At 40.7% G+C, this 15206-nt stretch overlaps 1 protein-coding gene across 1 annotated transcript in view; it reads left to right on the top strand.

Annotated features, from left to right (window-relative positions):
* Window positions 1-14515: 14515 nt before the first annotated feature.
* The window catches only part of Armc4 (armadillo repeat containing 4), a 166624-nt gene continuing 165933 nt past the window's right edge, over window positions 14516-15206 (top strand). The window contains exon 1 of the mRNA XM_033765651.1: window positions 14516-14623. The gene's annotated coding sequence lies outside the window, so the exon portion shown is untranslated. The remainder of the gene's footprint in view (window positions 14624-15206) is intronic.

Here is a 15206-nt window from a genome sequence, read left to right as displayed (position 1 = left end):
TCCTTCTTTTCTAAGTGCTTTTCCAGTTACACTGAAGTTTTTATAAGGAAGAAAATAGTTTACTTTTATACCGGCAGTCTTATACACCGACAACGTAACCAGTGCCTGTCTGGGTTGTGTTTATTAGTCCTGGGAGGTCTGTATGACTTCCATTCACTATCTCCTGTAGTCTGCATGACTGTCTTATATGGGAGATACTGCCTTCAGATGTTATAGTTCAGAGAACTGAGGGAAAGGGCTTCGGTCCCTTGCCCGAGGTCACATACCAGCTGGTATGCAGTGGAACCTGGGTTTGCATCGTCATGTCCCTGATTTACACAGACAACTGCATGATGTGAAAATCTTTTATGCCCCATCCCCATTCTTCCTGTTTGTGATGCCTCAGTTATGTTGCATTGCTTGTTTATAGGACTACCATAATTCTAATCTTAAAGTAGAACATGATAAAGGCCAGTCTTCTCAGGGTAGCTGAGCAGAAAGAGGTAAAGATTCTAAATCCATTACTCCACTGAGCTGCAAAACCACTCTGAGACTTCTTCCCTCTAATGGTCAAATAAAAAATAAATGTTATGATGGTCAAAGTCACTGTTGGGTTATTGTTTACCTGCTGCCCAAAGCTGTCCTAATTAAAAGCAGTTTCCACAAGCAGCACAGATTCTTCCCAATATCCACTTTCATTTAGTTCTTTTGTTCAGCTCTCACTTGCAGTGACACAATTTTTGAGATTTAAAATACTCCGGAACTTGTAGGGTGGGCCAAAGAAAGTAACACATTTAAATTTTATTTTCCTTACATTCCACCCCCCCCATTATAAGAAATTAACCTTAAAATGCAAATTTGGAGAAAGTTGATCTTAAGTTTTTGGATTTACAGATTTGTCCTGATTTTGTTCTAATTTTATCAGTTACTCAAAATGTAAATTGAAAGGCTGAGATTACCAGTGGTACTAATACTACCTATTTAATCTGATATGGGCAGCAAAAATACACAAAAATTACATTTGTTGAGCCCTTGATGTGAACCAAGCTCCTTACTGATTATTAGTACAGAAGATCTTTATGATCATCCACTTAAAAATAGAGGTTTAAGTGGAGGTGTAAATAACTCTGGAAACTGTGATTAAAAGTAACTGCCATAGATACTAAAGAAAACTATTAATAATACCTTATAGAATATATTGCTATCAAATATAGAAGATAACAGGATAGAAAGTGGAAGCAATGCAAATCTACTTAAATTTAGTTAAATAATTTTTTCTTAGGAATTTGAAGACAATCACCTGTGGAACCAAAAGAAGAATCAAAATCAATCAAAGAAGTGAGATCATTAAAAACAAAACTACATGTATCTCTAAATTTAAATGGTGTAAATTCAGGCAACTTTTCAAGTACATCAAATATGAAACCAACTATTATGTTTTGAGAAGAAAAGGATTTCAACTCTGCAGATTAGCAACAACATGAAACAAGCAGAAAGCACAGTAATAAAGTTGAACTTAATTGGGTCAAAAAGCCATTCTTTAGTAATTATGGGCATAAGCCACAAAAGACCATTGAGACATAAAGAAAAAACTTGAGAAACAATCAGTAATCTGCAAAACGCTCATAAACTTTAAAGAAAAATGGTGATGGAGGGTTTGAGTACCATAATTCTTCAGATGGGTTTGAATACCATAATTCCTAAGATTGATCCCATAGCTACAGAAAGAATGTTTAGTCCAAAAAGCAGATTACAATTTTTATTCCAAAAAAATTTCTGGAATCAAGTGACATTGCCAGTACTAGACACCATAACCTATGGGACAAAATGAAAACTGTCCTAAGAAGGAAGATTTTGTAATCATTGCTCACATTAGAGATACAGAAGAGCCAGGGATTTAGCTCAGTGGTTCCACCACCTGCCTTGCAAGTCAAGGGCCCGAGTTTGATCCCCAGTACAAACAACAACAACAAAAACAAGCTCAACTAACCTAATGATGAGCCTCAAGATACTCAAAAGACAACAGTAATCCAAACCCATTTTAAAGAGGGAAATCATAAAAATCAGCAGACTTTTAAAAAATGAATGAATCAAGGAGCTGGTTATTTGAAAGAATAAAATAAATAAGCCCTTAGCCAAACTTCTAAAAGAGGGAAAACATCAATTAGAAATGAAAAAGCTAAAATCACAAGTCACACCATTGGAATTCAAAAGATAGTAAATACTATTAAAAATCATATTCCAGAAAATTGGAAAATCTTGAAGAAATAGATCCCTAGGCTCATAAAATTATCAAAACCCAAGAAGACATAAAAAATCTGAGTAGTACAACAGGAAGCAATCAAACAGAGAAAACAAAAACAAAAAACAAACAAAACCTACCAACTAAGAAAAACCCAGAATCTGATGGATTCACTGCTGAATTCTATAAGATCTTTAATGATGTTATAACTCCAACACTCCTCAAACTCTTCAATGAAACAAAGGGAAGGAGTGCTTCCAAGTGTGTTTCTTGAAGCCAGCATTACTCTGATTGCCAACCAGACAAAGACCCAACTGAAAAAGAAAACTACAGACCAATATCCTTAATGAACATAGGTACAAAAATCCTCAGTAGGATATTGGCAAATAGAATGCAACTCATCAAAAAGATCATTCCATCATGGCCAAGAAGGTTTTATCCCAGAGTTGCAAGGATGGCTCAGCATATGCAAATCAATAAATCTAATGCATCACATAAATAGAAGCAAGGGCCAAAACCTACATGATCGTATCAATAGGTGCAGAAAAGTCTTTTTGCAAAATCTATGTATGATAAACCCTGAAGGAAATAGGCATAGAAGGACCTTACCTGAATCTAATAAAAGCCATTTATGACAAACCAACTGGTAGCACCATATTAAATGGGGAAAAACTGAAAGCCTTACCTCTAAAATCCAGAACCGAACAAGGATGTCCACTATTACGACTTCTATTCAACATAGTCCTCAAAAATTAGCCAAATCAATCAGGCAACAGAAAGAAAAAGGGTGCACATAGGAAATAAGTCAAATTATTATTATTTGCATATGATGTTATCCTCTACATAGAAGACCCCAAAATTCCACTGAAAGACTTTTAAAATTCATAATTCAACAATATAGCAGGATACAAAATCACACAAAAAGTGTCAGCGTTTGTGTACACCAATAATGAACTCTCTGAGAAGTTCATTATGAAGACGATATTCACAGTAGCTTCAAGAAAAGTGAAATATCTAGGAATTAACCAAGAAAGTGAGAGACCTCCACAAACAAAATAACTACAGTATTATGAAAAAGGAGATTGAAGAGAATGTCAGAAAATGGAAAGACAGTTCCTGTTCCTGGATAGGCAGAACCAATATTGTCAAAATGTCCATACTTCCAAAACTGATATATAAATTTAACTCAATCCCAGTAAAAGTATTTAGACTACTCACCGAACTATAGAAAACGATACTAAAATTGATAATGGATCCAGAAGAGACCTAGAGTAGCAAGAGCCATCCTGGACAGCAAGAACAAAGCAAGAGGCATACAATACCTGATTTTAAATTAAATTACAAAGCTACAGTGATAACAACATCATTCTGGCACAGAAACAGACATGGGTCAATGGAACAGAATTGGCAGTGCAGAAACAGCTCAACACATTGAGCTATCTGTTCTTTGATACAGGGGCCAAAAACATGGGAGGAAAAATAGCCTCTACCAAATGGTGCTGGGAAAATTGACCATCCAAATGCAGAAGATTGTATGCAATACATGCAATATTTACAGTATCACAATTCATAATGGCTAAGTCTTGGAAGCAGCCTATATGTCCATCAGCAGATGAAGGGATAAGGAAATGGAGTAGATACTCATGATGGAATATTACTTGTCTATAAAGAAAGAAGTTTAAGACATTTGTAGGGAAATGAGTACACCTTTAAAACAATGTAAATTGAAATAATCACACACAAGCTTAAATCCCATATGGTTTCTCTCATTTGAGTAATCCTAAGTACAAATCAAGAGCAATTAAAAGGTTGCTAAAAAAGAAACCAAGAGATAGGTACTTTCCAAGTGGGAAGAGGACCAAGTGATAAGGTTGGGAAGACAGAGGAAGGAAAAGGTTGCACAATGATTTAAGAAGTGTCTTGTGCATGCACCAACTACTCATAATGAATTAATCTGTGTCGGATTAAACAATAATAATGACAGTGGGGAAAGGAGCTCTAGAGAAGGAGGGAGGTCAGGAGGGAAGGGGAATAAGATTCAAGCTAAGTGCAGGTACCCACTCCTAAGATGAATGGGTGTCATGTTCTGCAAACGTGGACCTATAAAAAAATTAAAAAGAGCCCAAATGAGCACTTAAAAATCATAATCCTAAAGGAAGTCAAGGGAAGCTTCAATAAGTCCCACAATATTTACCTCAAATTACATTTTTTCTGACCATAATCCAATAGAAGTAGAAATGACTAACACCAAAAAAGACCTAGAAAGTTTTTTAACTGTAAAGTATTCCGCTATTTAAGGAAATGAAAATGAGATTACAGATTATTCAGAAAATAATAAAACCATCGGAATTTGTCTCCATACCAAGTTTAGCAAAATTTGTCACTTTAAAAACTTTCCTAAGAAAGAAATAAAAATAAACATTAGCTCAAGCAACTTGGGAAAGGATATTGTGAATAGCATTTTGGCTCAGTTATGACATACACTGTTTTCCAGGAATGCACTAAAATGTCAATCACAGGAAGATCTGGCTTCATTGTCTTTTTCAGAACTTTGCCAAAAACATTTCAGCAGTGCGGTTGCGGGGCACCATGTTACGGAAGGCTGTGCCATGATGACATGTGAGCCTTAGGTGTGGCTCGTCTGTGTACACCCGGCTGTCGTGTGGGCAGTGACCACACGCATTTCACTGTGCCTGCCTTCCAGGGAAGCACTGCTTGAGCATTTATGGATCAAGATGGGTATTGTTCTATTTTCAATGGCTTCCCCTTTCCATTTTAATGGAATTTGTTTTTAATTGTCAATATCATCTGTGGACTTAATTTCAGGAGAGCAAAAGGGATTTTTTTAAAAATGCCTTTTACAGAAAAGGACCACTGGGTGTGAGAGGGTAGAGCATTGCCGCTCAGATGCATGGCCATTCAAGCCATCTGTTTTGTTTCCATTGAGCTTATGTTAGTCAGCTTTATAGTAACAAAATCCCTGAGGTCATGAGCTGTAGAGAAGAAAGGTTATGTGGGCTCACAGTTTTGGAGTTCTCAGTCCATAGTAAGTTGGTCCTGTTGTTTCAGGCCTGTGGTAAGGTAGCACATCATGGTGGGAGCACATGGCAGAGAAAGCTGTTCAGTTTATGCAGCCAAAAAGCAGCAGAAGACTAGTGTCTCACAGTCACTTTGAAGGGTACAACCAGATGACCCAAAATCTCCCATGAAGCACCACCATTTAAAGGTTCCACCACCTCAAAATGGTACCAGGTACAGGCTACGCCTTTAACATGTGGTCTTTGGTGGACAATAAATATCCATACTATCAGCACACTCCACTGCCTATCTAATTTTATTGCTGTATTTTATATGATTAATATAATTTGGTAGTCGTCGCCACTGGATTCTCCACAGGATTCCTTATATATATAGAACAGAAACATCTAAAGCATAATTAGTACTCTCACAGTACTTCAATGAACTGACTGTGAAGTACAAAATCTCTTTAAAAATAACACACTGGTGCAACCACTGTGGAAATCAATATGGAGTTAATTTAAACAATTAGGATTGCAAGTCCCATTTGACCCAGCTATTCCCCTGCTGGGTATCTTTCCAAAAGAGTTAAAAGCGTCATACCACAGTGATATGTGCTCACCCATGGTTATAGCAGCACAGTTTGTAATATTTAAAACTTGGAAACAGCCCAGTTGCCCATCAGCTGGAGACTGGATAAAGATGCTGTTTTTTTATAAGATGGAGTACTACTCAGCCATAAAGAATGAGAAACTGGAGACATTTATAGCTAAGTGGATGCACATTGAGGACATACTCTTAAGTGAAATTAATAGGAAATACATGTAAATACCAAATAGTATTTCTGGTGTGATAAACTAAAAGTGTAAAGGTGTAGGAGAAGTTGGAAGGGTAGAGGAAAGGTACAAAGGGAACAGAAAAAAATAAGAGAAAAAAAGTGGAAACAAAGTCTTTGTAAATAGGCAGGAGAGGAGGGGATGAAGGGAGGTCTGGGGAATGGGGAAAAAAGAACCAAGATAGGTCATGTAAAGAAAGGTACATGATCCCAATGATGAATGTAAGTATTGTATACCTAAAATGTACCGATTTTTTAAAAAGATAAAATATTTTAAAAAATATCTAATAGGACTGGGTAAGATAATGGGCATTTAAATGCTAAGTTAAAGAATCAAACTGATAGACTCTCCCAGAATGTAATTTTAAAAGGATAAGGGATGAGAACAAAGGAAGTTTTGAGGCATGGATAGGAAATCAGTATCCACTTAATAGAATTTCCTACAAAGAGGAAAGTTAGACTAAAGATGTGAAATAAACAATAGAGTGAAGGTCCCTAAGTTGAAGATATGTCAGATTTAAATAAAATCTCCATTCAGTGCCCTACTATATAATGTTGCAAGAAAAGATTCAGATTCTTCTTCCTGAATGTTGTGAATTTGGCATTAGAAAATCCTACATTGAAAGAGGTGGAGGGAGGGAGTGGGAACATGCTCCCTAGATAAAGGCATCAGTGTGTCCCCAGGACTCTATCCTAAATACTTCTTAGAGAACAGACCTCTCCCCAATACCATGACAGTGGCAATTATATTTCAACGTGGGTTTTGAAGGGAATGCGCATTAACAATAGGTATCTGGTATTATTTTATTTTCTTGAGCTGTATTTCCCATTTCCAATGGAGTCAGATTTCCTTCTTGATTAATGTACATTCACAAACGGTTGCCAGCCCATAGGTTCTATCTCAGATGATTTTTGACCCACTCATGGTCTTTTGATGGATTCTAGTATCCCCCAACTGGCTCTCTGTGCAGTTTCACTCCGGTGTGATACATCTTTAGTATTCCCAGAATGTGATCTTCTGAAACCTAAGTTTATGACACTAATGTCTTAATAAAAGTATGCAGAAATGAAGTGAGCAAAAGTTTTAAACAGACTTTCACAGAAGAAAATATAAAATATAAGCATTTAAAAATGTTCTCAACCTCATTAGTCAACAGGTGAATGCCAATGGGACCCAAAGTGAGGCATCCTGTGTACCAGTTAGATTGACTGCCCATGCCACGTTCTGGCAAACATGGGAAGCAGCTGGAAGTCTTGTACATTACCGGACAAGGAAAACGGTGCTGCCATGTCAGAAAGCAATCTTGAGGTTGCTTAGACATCCTTCTATGATGTAATACAGCCATTCTATTCCTGGATATTTACTGACAAGATGTGGAAACATGTGGTCACATAAAGACTTATACATAAACATTCATAATTACCATTATTTGTAATAACTCCAAACTGGAAACAACCTAAAAGTCCACTAAGAGGCTATAGGATAAATGATTCATGGTATATCCATACAATGGACTAGAATTCCACACTAAAAAGGAAAAAACAAACACACACACACACACACAAAAAAAAAAACTAATGAAACCTGACAGTGTGGATGAATCTCAAAATCCTCATGCTGAATGAAAAGCCAAGAAAAGACACTGTTGGTTCCATTTTTAGAAAATTCAAAGTAATCTACAATGACAGAAAGCAGGTCAGTGATAGCCAGGCTGTGTGGAAGGGGATGAGAGGAAAGGACCACAAAGAAATTTAGTGAAAGTGATGTTAATTATTTTAATTATGGTAATTATTTCTAAGATGCATGCCTGTCAAAAGTAATCAAATTACACACTTTATTGTGCAGTTTCTTGCAGTTACATTTTACCCCAGTGAAGTTTTTCTTTACAATTAGATACAAATTCTGAAAAAAATAATGAAAAACAAGGTGGAGACCTGACTCTTAACCATTTAAAGAATAAAATGAGACAGGCCGGGCCAATCCTGCAATGAAAATGCCTTTATCCATTCCCAGGCTGGTTTTGAGTCTCAGCTGCATCTTTGTAACCCCCTCCTCCCTGTACCTCAGACTCTACCCATGAGCACTGGTCAAATTACATCCCGATGACTTGCCCTTTTTTATCTGCCCCTGCCTCTATCACTCTGTCTCTTCAAGATGAATGCAAAAAATTCTTGGCTGTATTGACTTCCTCTCTCCTGCCTGCAAGGTAGGAGGAATTATACAAATTTATTAACTAGACAAAGCAAGAGAAGTTGATAATCTGTGTAAGTGCTGCCTGATGTAGTTGACATTTTAGACTTAGGGATAGATTTACACAAATAGTGAAACTTACCCAGCACCTTTTTCTGAGAACATTATGAACTAGGCTGCCATTTCCTGGCATGAGGTAGAAGCACCACTGTAGTGAAAATGTGGTTCTTGAAAGAATAAGAGAGTAAAAACTTGGCCTCCGATTTTGTGGCACAGTTATGACCCGTTATGATTTAGAGTATTCTTCAGAATTTTCAGATAGCTTAGCTGCGCAAAATATTTTTATAAAGTATAATTCATTTTAACCCATGTTCCCTGAATATATGAGTTCCTTTCAGCAACTAATTTTTTCCACCAATAATTTCGTATTCCCGGAAAAAAAATACGCTACTGGAGCTCTACCCTTATACAGTAGGCTGGCAGGAGACATTATTATATCAAGAAGTTACTTTGCTGAGATTTTTTTCTCTTTAGCTCTCTACTTTATGCAACTAAGTTTGAACTCACCTTCCTACCAAAACTGTTGCACTTTGTTTCTCAGGCTTTAATAAATGAATGACTCCCCTCTCCCTCTGATTGTCTATAGAGGATCCTCGGTCCCCGAATTGCTCTCTGCCTGCACCATGGAGGCAAAATTCATAGATGGCCCTAGGTCCCCTGGGTCTAGATGCCTAGATGCCCCTGCACACCTTTCCTAGATGCTGCTATGAAGGGGCTCTGAAGATTGTGTGTGTGTGTGTGTGTGTGTGTGTGTGTGTGTGTGTGTGTTTGACCTAGGAAATGGAAGACTATTAAAAGAGGACCGGCTTTTCCTGAAGAAAGAAATTTGAAGAAGGAGAGGAGGGGGAATCTCTGTTCCTGGCCTTGATGATGGAAGGAAAACATGACAAAGGATGAGAGGCCTGATAGAGCTGAAAGCTGCACTCACAGCAAGAATGCAAAGAACTCAGTCCTACAACTGCAAGGATTCAAATTCTCCCAACAACTACATGTGTTTGGAAGAAGACCCCAAGCTGCAGGTGAAAGGGCAGTGAGACCTCAGCCTCGAGACGCCTGGAGCAGAGAACTCAGCCACACGGTGAGTGGGCCTCCGATGGAACTGTGAGTTGAAGTGAGTGTCGTTTGAAACTGAGTTTGTGGTCATTTGTTACACAGTAGTAACTCACCCCTGAAGCATCAAGACCCCAAATCCTTTCAGAAATCTCTTAGCTCCATCTTCTCCTCTCCCTTTTCTGCTGCCTTTGCTCAGAAGTTCATCTCCTTCCTCAGCCACATCAGTGGTCCCTCGGCATCCCTTTACCCAACAGTGACCTTGATGGTCCCGTGCCACGAGCACCCTCCCTTTCGGTTGCCTTCACACTGTTGCTGTCAATCTCATGAACGCCCCGTCCTGCTCTCTCACCACATATGTGCTACTCCCTGCCTTTGCCTGTTTGGGCTCCCGGTAGCTCCTTATTTCTGTAGCAGAGAAAACATTAACAAGGATACGCAGAGCAGGTGTGCTCACTTCATCTATGGAAGAAACATTTCCCACGTGCCTGCCATCTGTCTAGCCTGTGCTTGGGGTGGGGGCTAGGGAGTAGCACACAGAGTCCCTGACTTCGAGGTGCTTACTTTATAGTGGATAAATAGGCACACTAGGAACTGTGAGACCAGGTAGTAAGAACAACTGAGAGGCAGGGGATACTCAGACGGAGTTCAACATCTGAACACAAGGGGACAAGATGTGGGATAGGAGTGGGACTGTTGAAAGTTAAGTTTTGTTACACGAAAGATGTGAGCTGAATCTTAGTGGATAAGTAAGAGTTAACCAGACAAAGGGGCAGTGGTGAAGACCAAGCCAGAAGAGATTTCCTGGGAGGCATAAACACAATCATGCAAGTGAGACACATCAGGTACTAAAAGGCAGGCATGGAGGTTGCAGGGAAGCCTGGAGCTGAACTCAGAGAACAGTGAGAAGGAAATGACACTGGAGAGGCAAGAGCCACGGTCAGGAGGGCCTTGTGTCATTGAGCCAGAAGTTCCACAATGAAAATAGCTGAGCTATGTGTGGAAATTTCCAGATGTCTAGGGGCCAGCTGGGAATTGTGATCTGGTAGGACCCATGTAAGGTTCAGGGGTCAGTGTTGTTATAAGCACCTTAGGTGGGCCTGAAGCAGGTGTTCTCTGCTTAATGATTTGAGAAAGATTGTTGCCAGCAATGAAGGAATCATCAGCATGGTGGGAGGAGGTGGAGTTGTGTTTTGCCATTGTCCGTAGTCGGCCTTCTAGAAGGTTGTGACAGCTGACAGCTTTTTCCAAGTGTGAAGAAGGAAAGAAAGATTTAATCCATGGGAAAAAGGATAATGACCCAAACTACAGTAGAGGCGGTGGAGGTGGAGAAGAGAAGCTGGATTCTGGAATTCTTTAGTAAGTAAAGTCTGTAGGATGTGCAAGTGGTTAAAATTGGAGATGAAGGATCTGGAAGACTCAAGTTGCAAACACAAGTGTTTGGGTGGGTGGTGGCTTCGCCAGCTGAACAAGAGACGGAAGATTGGTAGAGCTGGAAGCAGATGAAGTCAGTTGTGGACACAGTGAATGTGTGATGCCTGCAGAACATCAGTGCCATGTGCAGGAGACCTTCGGGTAAATGGACCTGACACTGTCAGGAAGCCCTGGATGACTGCCGAGATTCTGGAGTCCACCGATCGCAGGTGCTAAAGGAGGTGTGAGGGTGGTTGGAATCATCCATAGAGAGAAGGTAAGAGAGGGACGATGTGCTAAAGACAGAATCCCAGGTAACTCAGATGAAGATACTAGGAAGACTGCAAAGCAAAAGCCAATTAAGTGTGCAGATGGTTGGAAGACTGGTATCACAGAAGCTGATGGGGTAGAAGAATGCCCAGTGACATTAAGTACAACAGAGAACTTGGAGAAGGTGGCGACTGAATGGTATCCACTGGACTTGGTGTAGATGGCCATGGGTAGCCCCACTGAAAGCATTTTCAGATAGGAGATGAAGGAGAAAGCAGGCAGAAGTACCCTGGGAGGACTGCACTGTGTCTTTACAAAGACTGAACAGTGATGGTGGTAGAGCCTGGGAGCGGAGTGCCATGGAAGGAATTCTGCAGCATAAAAGATGAGAGCATAGTTGTAGGTCGAAGGCAAGGAGACTGTGGACGGCGAGAGACTGAGGATGTAGGAGGGAAATGGAAAAACCCAAGGGACAAGGTCCTGCGAGACATGAAGGACAAAGGTCAAGTGCCCTGGGGGAGAGGTAACCCTGAACTTCCACATGTGAGAGTGGAGGAAGGGAAGAGCATGGATACGAATGTCCCGGTGATCTGAGTTTTCGTCATAGATAGAGTCAAGTTTCTCTGCTAAGACCATGTTCTCAGAGAAAACACTTAAAAGAAAACGCTTAAAAGAAAACACCTTTGTTGACTGTCATAGACTAGCATTCAGATGTTATGTCTGCTACAACTCTTAGTCTTCAGTGTTGAGACAGACTGGCATCAGTGACAAGGGTCGTCTGCTTTTGTGTCTGGGTGGGGCTGGCAGAGCTGGGGTGAGTGGTGCTTGACGTTGGGAACCAGTGACGCTAGCAAACCTTGCTCTCTGCCTGGACACACAAGGCTGGCCTGCTCGCTGGGTTTTTGTCTTCATCTGGCTTGGTTCATAGGTCCTTTCTTTATCAGGAGTTACAAACCAGCTGAACGAGGAAGTGACTCCAACAGCTAGAAGAACAGGAGTCTTCTGGGAACTCCTGAGACAGTCGGGATATTTAATTTTCCAGCTTGGGTCCTGGGCTCTCTCTCTTATCTGGGGCATCTGAGATTAGGAAAGACAGTGGTTCCCCATGGTGGTAGCATCAGGATTTTGTGAAGACTATAAAGCAGATTATGGGCCCCAGTTTAGAGTGCCTGATTCAGTGAGACCTGAGAATTTGGGATTAGAACTTGCATTTCTAACAAGTTCTCAGGACAGGCTGAGGCTGCCGGTACTGGGACCACAGTTTGAGAAGCACCACTCTAGAGGCAGTCAGGGTACAGCCCCCAAAGAAGGGGAAATGCCTGCTGCACCCAATATCTGTTCTCAGAGTTGCCTCTGAGCATTTATCTGGCTGGTCCTGTGAATTGTGTCCTTCTGAATTCAGGTGTTGAAGCCCCTACCCGCAGTGTCATGGTCTTTGGAGATGGGAAATATTTAGTGTTTGATGAGTTCCTCATGATGGGATTAGTGGTTTCATAAGATGAGAAACAGATCACGGTCTCCGTGTGATGACACCATGAGAAGTAGCCGTCTGCCAGCCAGAAACAGAGCCCTCCCCAGGCACTCAATATGCTGGCACTTTGGTCTTAGACTCTGCAGCTCCTAGAACTGTGAGAAATAAATATCTGCTGTCTTCACTATCCAAGCAAACTACTACAAATACCAACACTGGTGAGACAGCAAAGAAAACGGATTGCCCTCATTGCAGATGAGAATGTGAAATGGTACAACCACTTTGGAAAGTGGATTAGCAGTTTCAAGGCAAACATCAAGTACAGCATTACTGAGAAAGTGAATTCCTGGGCATTTGTCTTGGGAAAACAAAGGCTTGTGATCACAGAGAAATCTCTATACTGTGTGACTGTTTGTAGCTGTTGCACTTTTAACAGCCCCAAACTAGAAGCAATCCAGATGCTCCTAGATGGGTGAATGGTTAACTAAGCTGAGGTACATCTATACCATCGAGTACCATTCAGCAAAAAAGGGAACAGTCTGTGAACATATGAATCTCCAGAGAATTCCTTTAAGGGAAACATGCCAATCCGAAATGGTTCCATAAGCTGCAGTTCCATTTATGTAAAATCATTTAAATGACAGAATTAAATGGTTGGAGAACCAATTAGTGGTTTCCAGAAGTTGAGGAGAGAGGGTAAGCGCTGGTGTGAGATGGGTGAGTCCACAGAGGGCAATGGGAAAGTTCCTTGGATGCCGGAAGCATTTTGCGTCTAGACTGCAACGGTGTCTATACCCTGGCTGTCCTGTCATACTGTGGTGTTAGAGATACTATTATTGGAACAAGTTGGGTGAACGATTCATGGGATCGCTCTGTATTCTTTCTTAGAACTACATGTTAACCTATAGGTATCTGAAAAAATGTTAAAGTATAATACAGTAATAAACTCAGTCAATGGGCTTGTAACATGTAAAATGTAATTTGTATGACAGTAAAGGCAAAGAGGAAGTAAAAGAAATAAACACTTAACGTATTATGGAGATTAAATTGGTATGGATTTGAACTAGGTTATTTAAATTAAATATTTATTGTAATCTCCAGGACAGTTGAGTAGAAAATAAATAGGAAAAATATACTAATGGAAACAAAAAGGAAGTTAAAAGGGCTAGAAAATATTTAACACAAGAAAGGCAGTACTAGAGAAACAGCAAAACAAGTAAGGCCTAAAAGGTTGGAAAGAAAACAGGTGGCAAAATGGCAGCTGTGACCACTGCTCTGGCCAAGTGCTGTTCATCCTGTCGCGATGGGTTACGATGCCTGGGGGCCCAGGTTGATCCGTGTTAGCTCAGCCTGTCCAGTGACCGGGAAGCTCACTCTCCCACTGCAGGGGGAACAGGAAGACGCGGTTGCTGCTGGCCTGCGTCTGTGAGCGTGCATGGAGGCGATGTAATGGGTGCAGCCGATGGTGCGGGTGGCAGAGTAGAGACCTGGTCTTGGCTGACAATTGCTTGGCTGGGTCCCAGCTGCTGACACGCGAGGCACTTCCGGGTGGATGGCTGGGTACTATAGCTTTGCAGGTAGAGGCCCTGTGCTTACACCGGTACCTTTCCCCTAGAAGGATCGATGCCTGTACTGGGCATATGGACGGCCGTGTGAGCCCCTCCGGAGCGTGTCGGTCTGTCCTACCCCTAGGCACCTAGCTCAGGTCCCTAGCACAGCACGTAGTCTGTGCAACCAGACGGGACCTCTGAGCCTGCCTGAAACCTCTCTTCCTTTGGAGTATTTTACTGATTAAGCCAATTTGAGCAATCTTTTCTATTCCATGTAGCCAAAAATGCGTAGCATACATTGTTTTTTTTTGTTGTTTTTTTTTGTTTTTTGTTGATCAGGGAATGAGATGCTATAAGGAAGAGTCCAACACAGAATTGTCCCAATTATGAAGATGGTGCAAGGGTAACTCTGTCTTCCCCACGCTGGGAAGTTGCTGACCTTTGTATGTTACAGAAAAAGAGCTGCTTAAAATATGCTTACTGTACTTCAGGACTCTAACCACATCTCTACCAAGACTGTTGCAGTAAAGGCTTCTGGTTGCAGGTGAAATTTGGGATGGGAGGGTATTTAATACATCTTGTGTATCCTTCAGTTAGGTCTTACACGAGGGACACACACTTAGACTGCTAGTGGCCTTTCTGAAGGTGGAGAGAGAACAAGTGCAGTACCTGCTGTCATAACAGCCTGAGAACTGACCTCCATGTAATACGCTTCAGTCTTCCGTGTGCATCCTGACCAAGGCTCATGTCCCCAGCACACCCTCGGCCACCTGTCGTGTTACCACTGGGCACATCTGCTTCCACCAACTGCCTTTTAAAGATGACGAATTTGCCTTTGTCCTCAAACTTTCTTATGTCAGTTATGCTTATTGAAATCCCATATTTTAATTAAATGTTATAGAATTACAGAAGCCAGGGAACTGTGATTACTAAAGTGGAGTGGTTTCCTGTGAAAAATAAGTGCTTTGGAAAAGTTGATAGAGATCAGTTACTTTAAATATTTCTCTCAAATTCTAACAATTTGGGAAATTCATACAAATTTCAAAGGATTCCTCTCTCACATACGTCTCAGGAATCCTTAAATTCTCATTTCACATAAAAAAAAAAAAAAAAGAGGGCTGGGAGGG

The sequence above is a fragment of the Fukomys damarensis genome, unplaced genomic scaffold (genome assembly GCF_012274545.1).
Source record: "Fukomys damarensis isolate Sample0158 unplaced genomic scaffold, DMR_v1.0_HiC HiC_scaffold_19, whole genome shotgun sequence".
NCBI classification, from domain to species: domain Eukaryota; kingdom Metazoa; phylum Chordata; class Mammalia; order Rodentia; family Bathyergidae; genus Fukomys; species Fukomys damarensis.
This window is presented reverse-complemented; position numbering and strand designations above follow the sequence as displayed.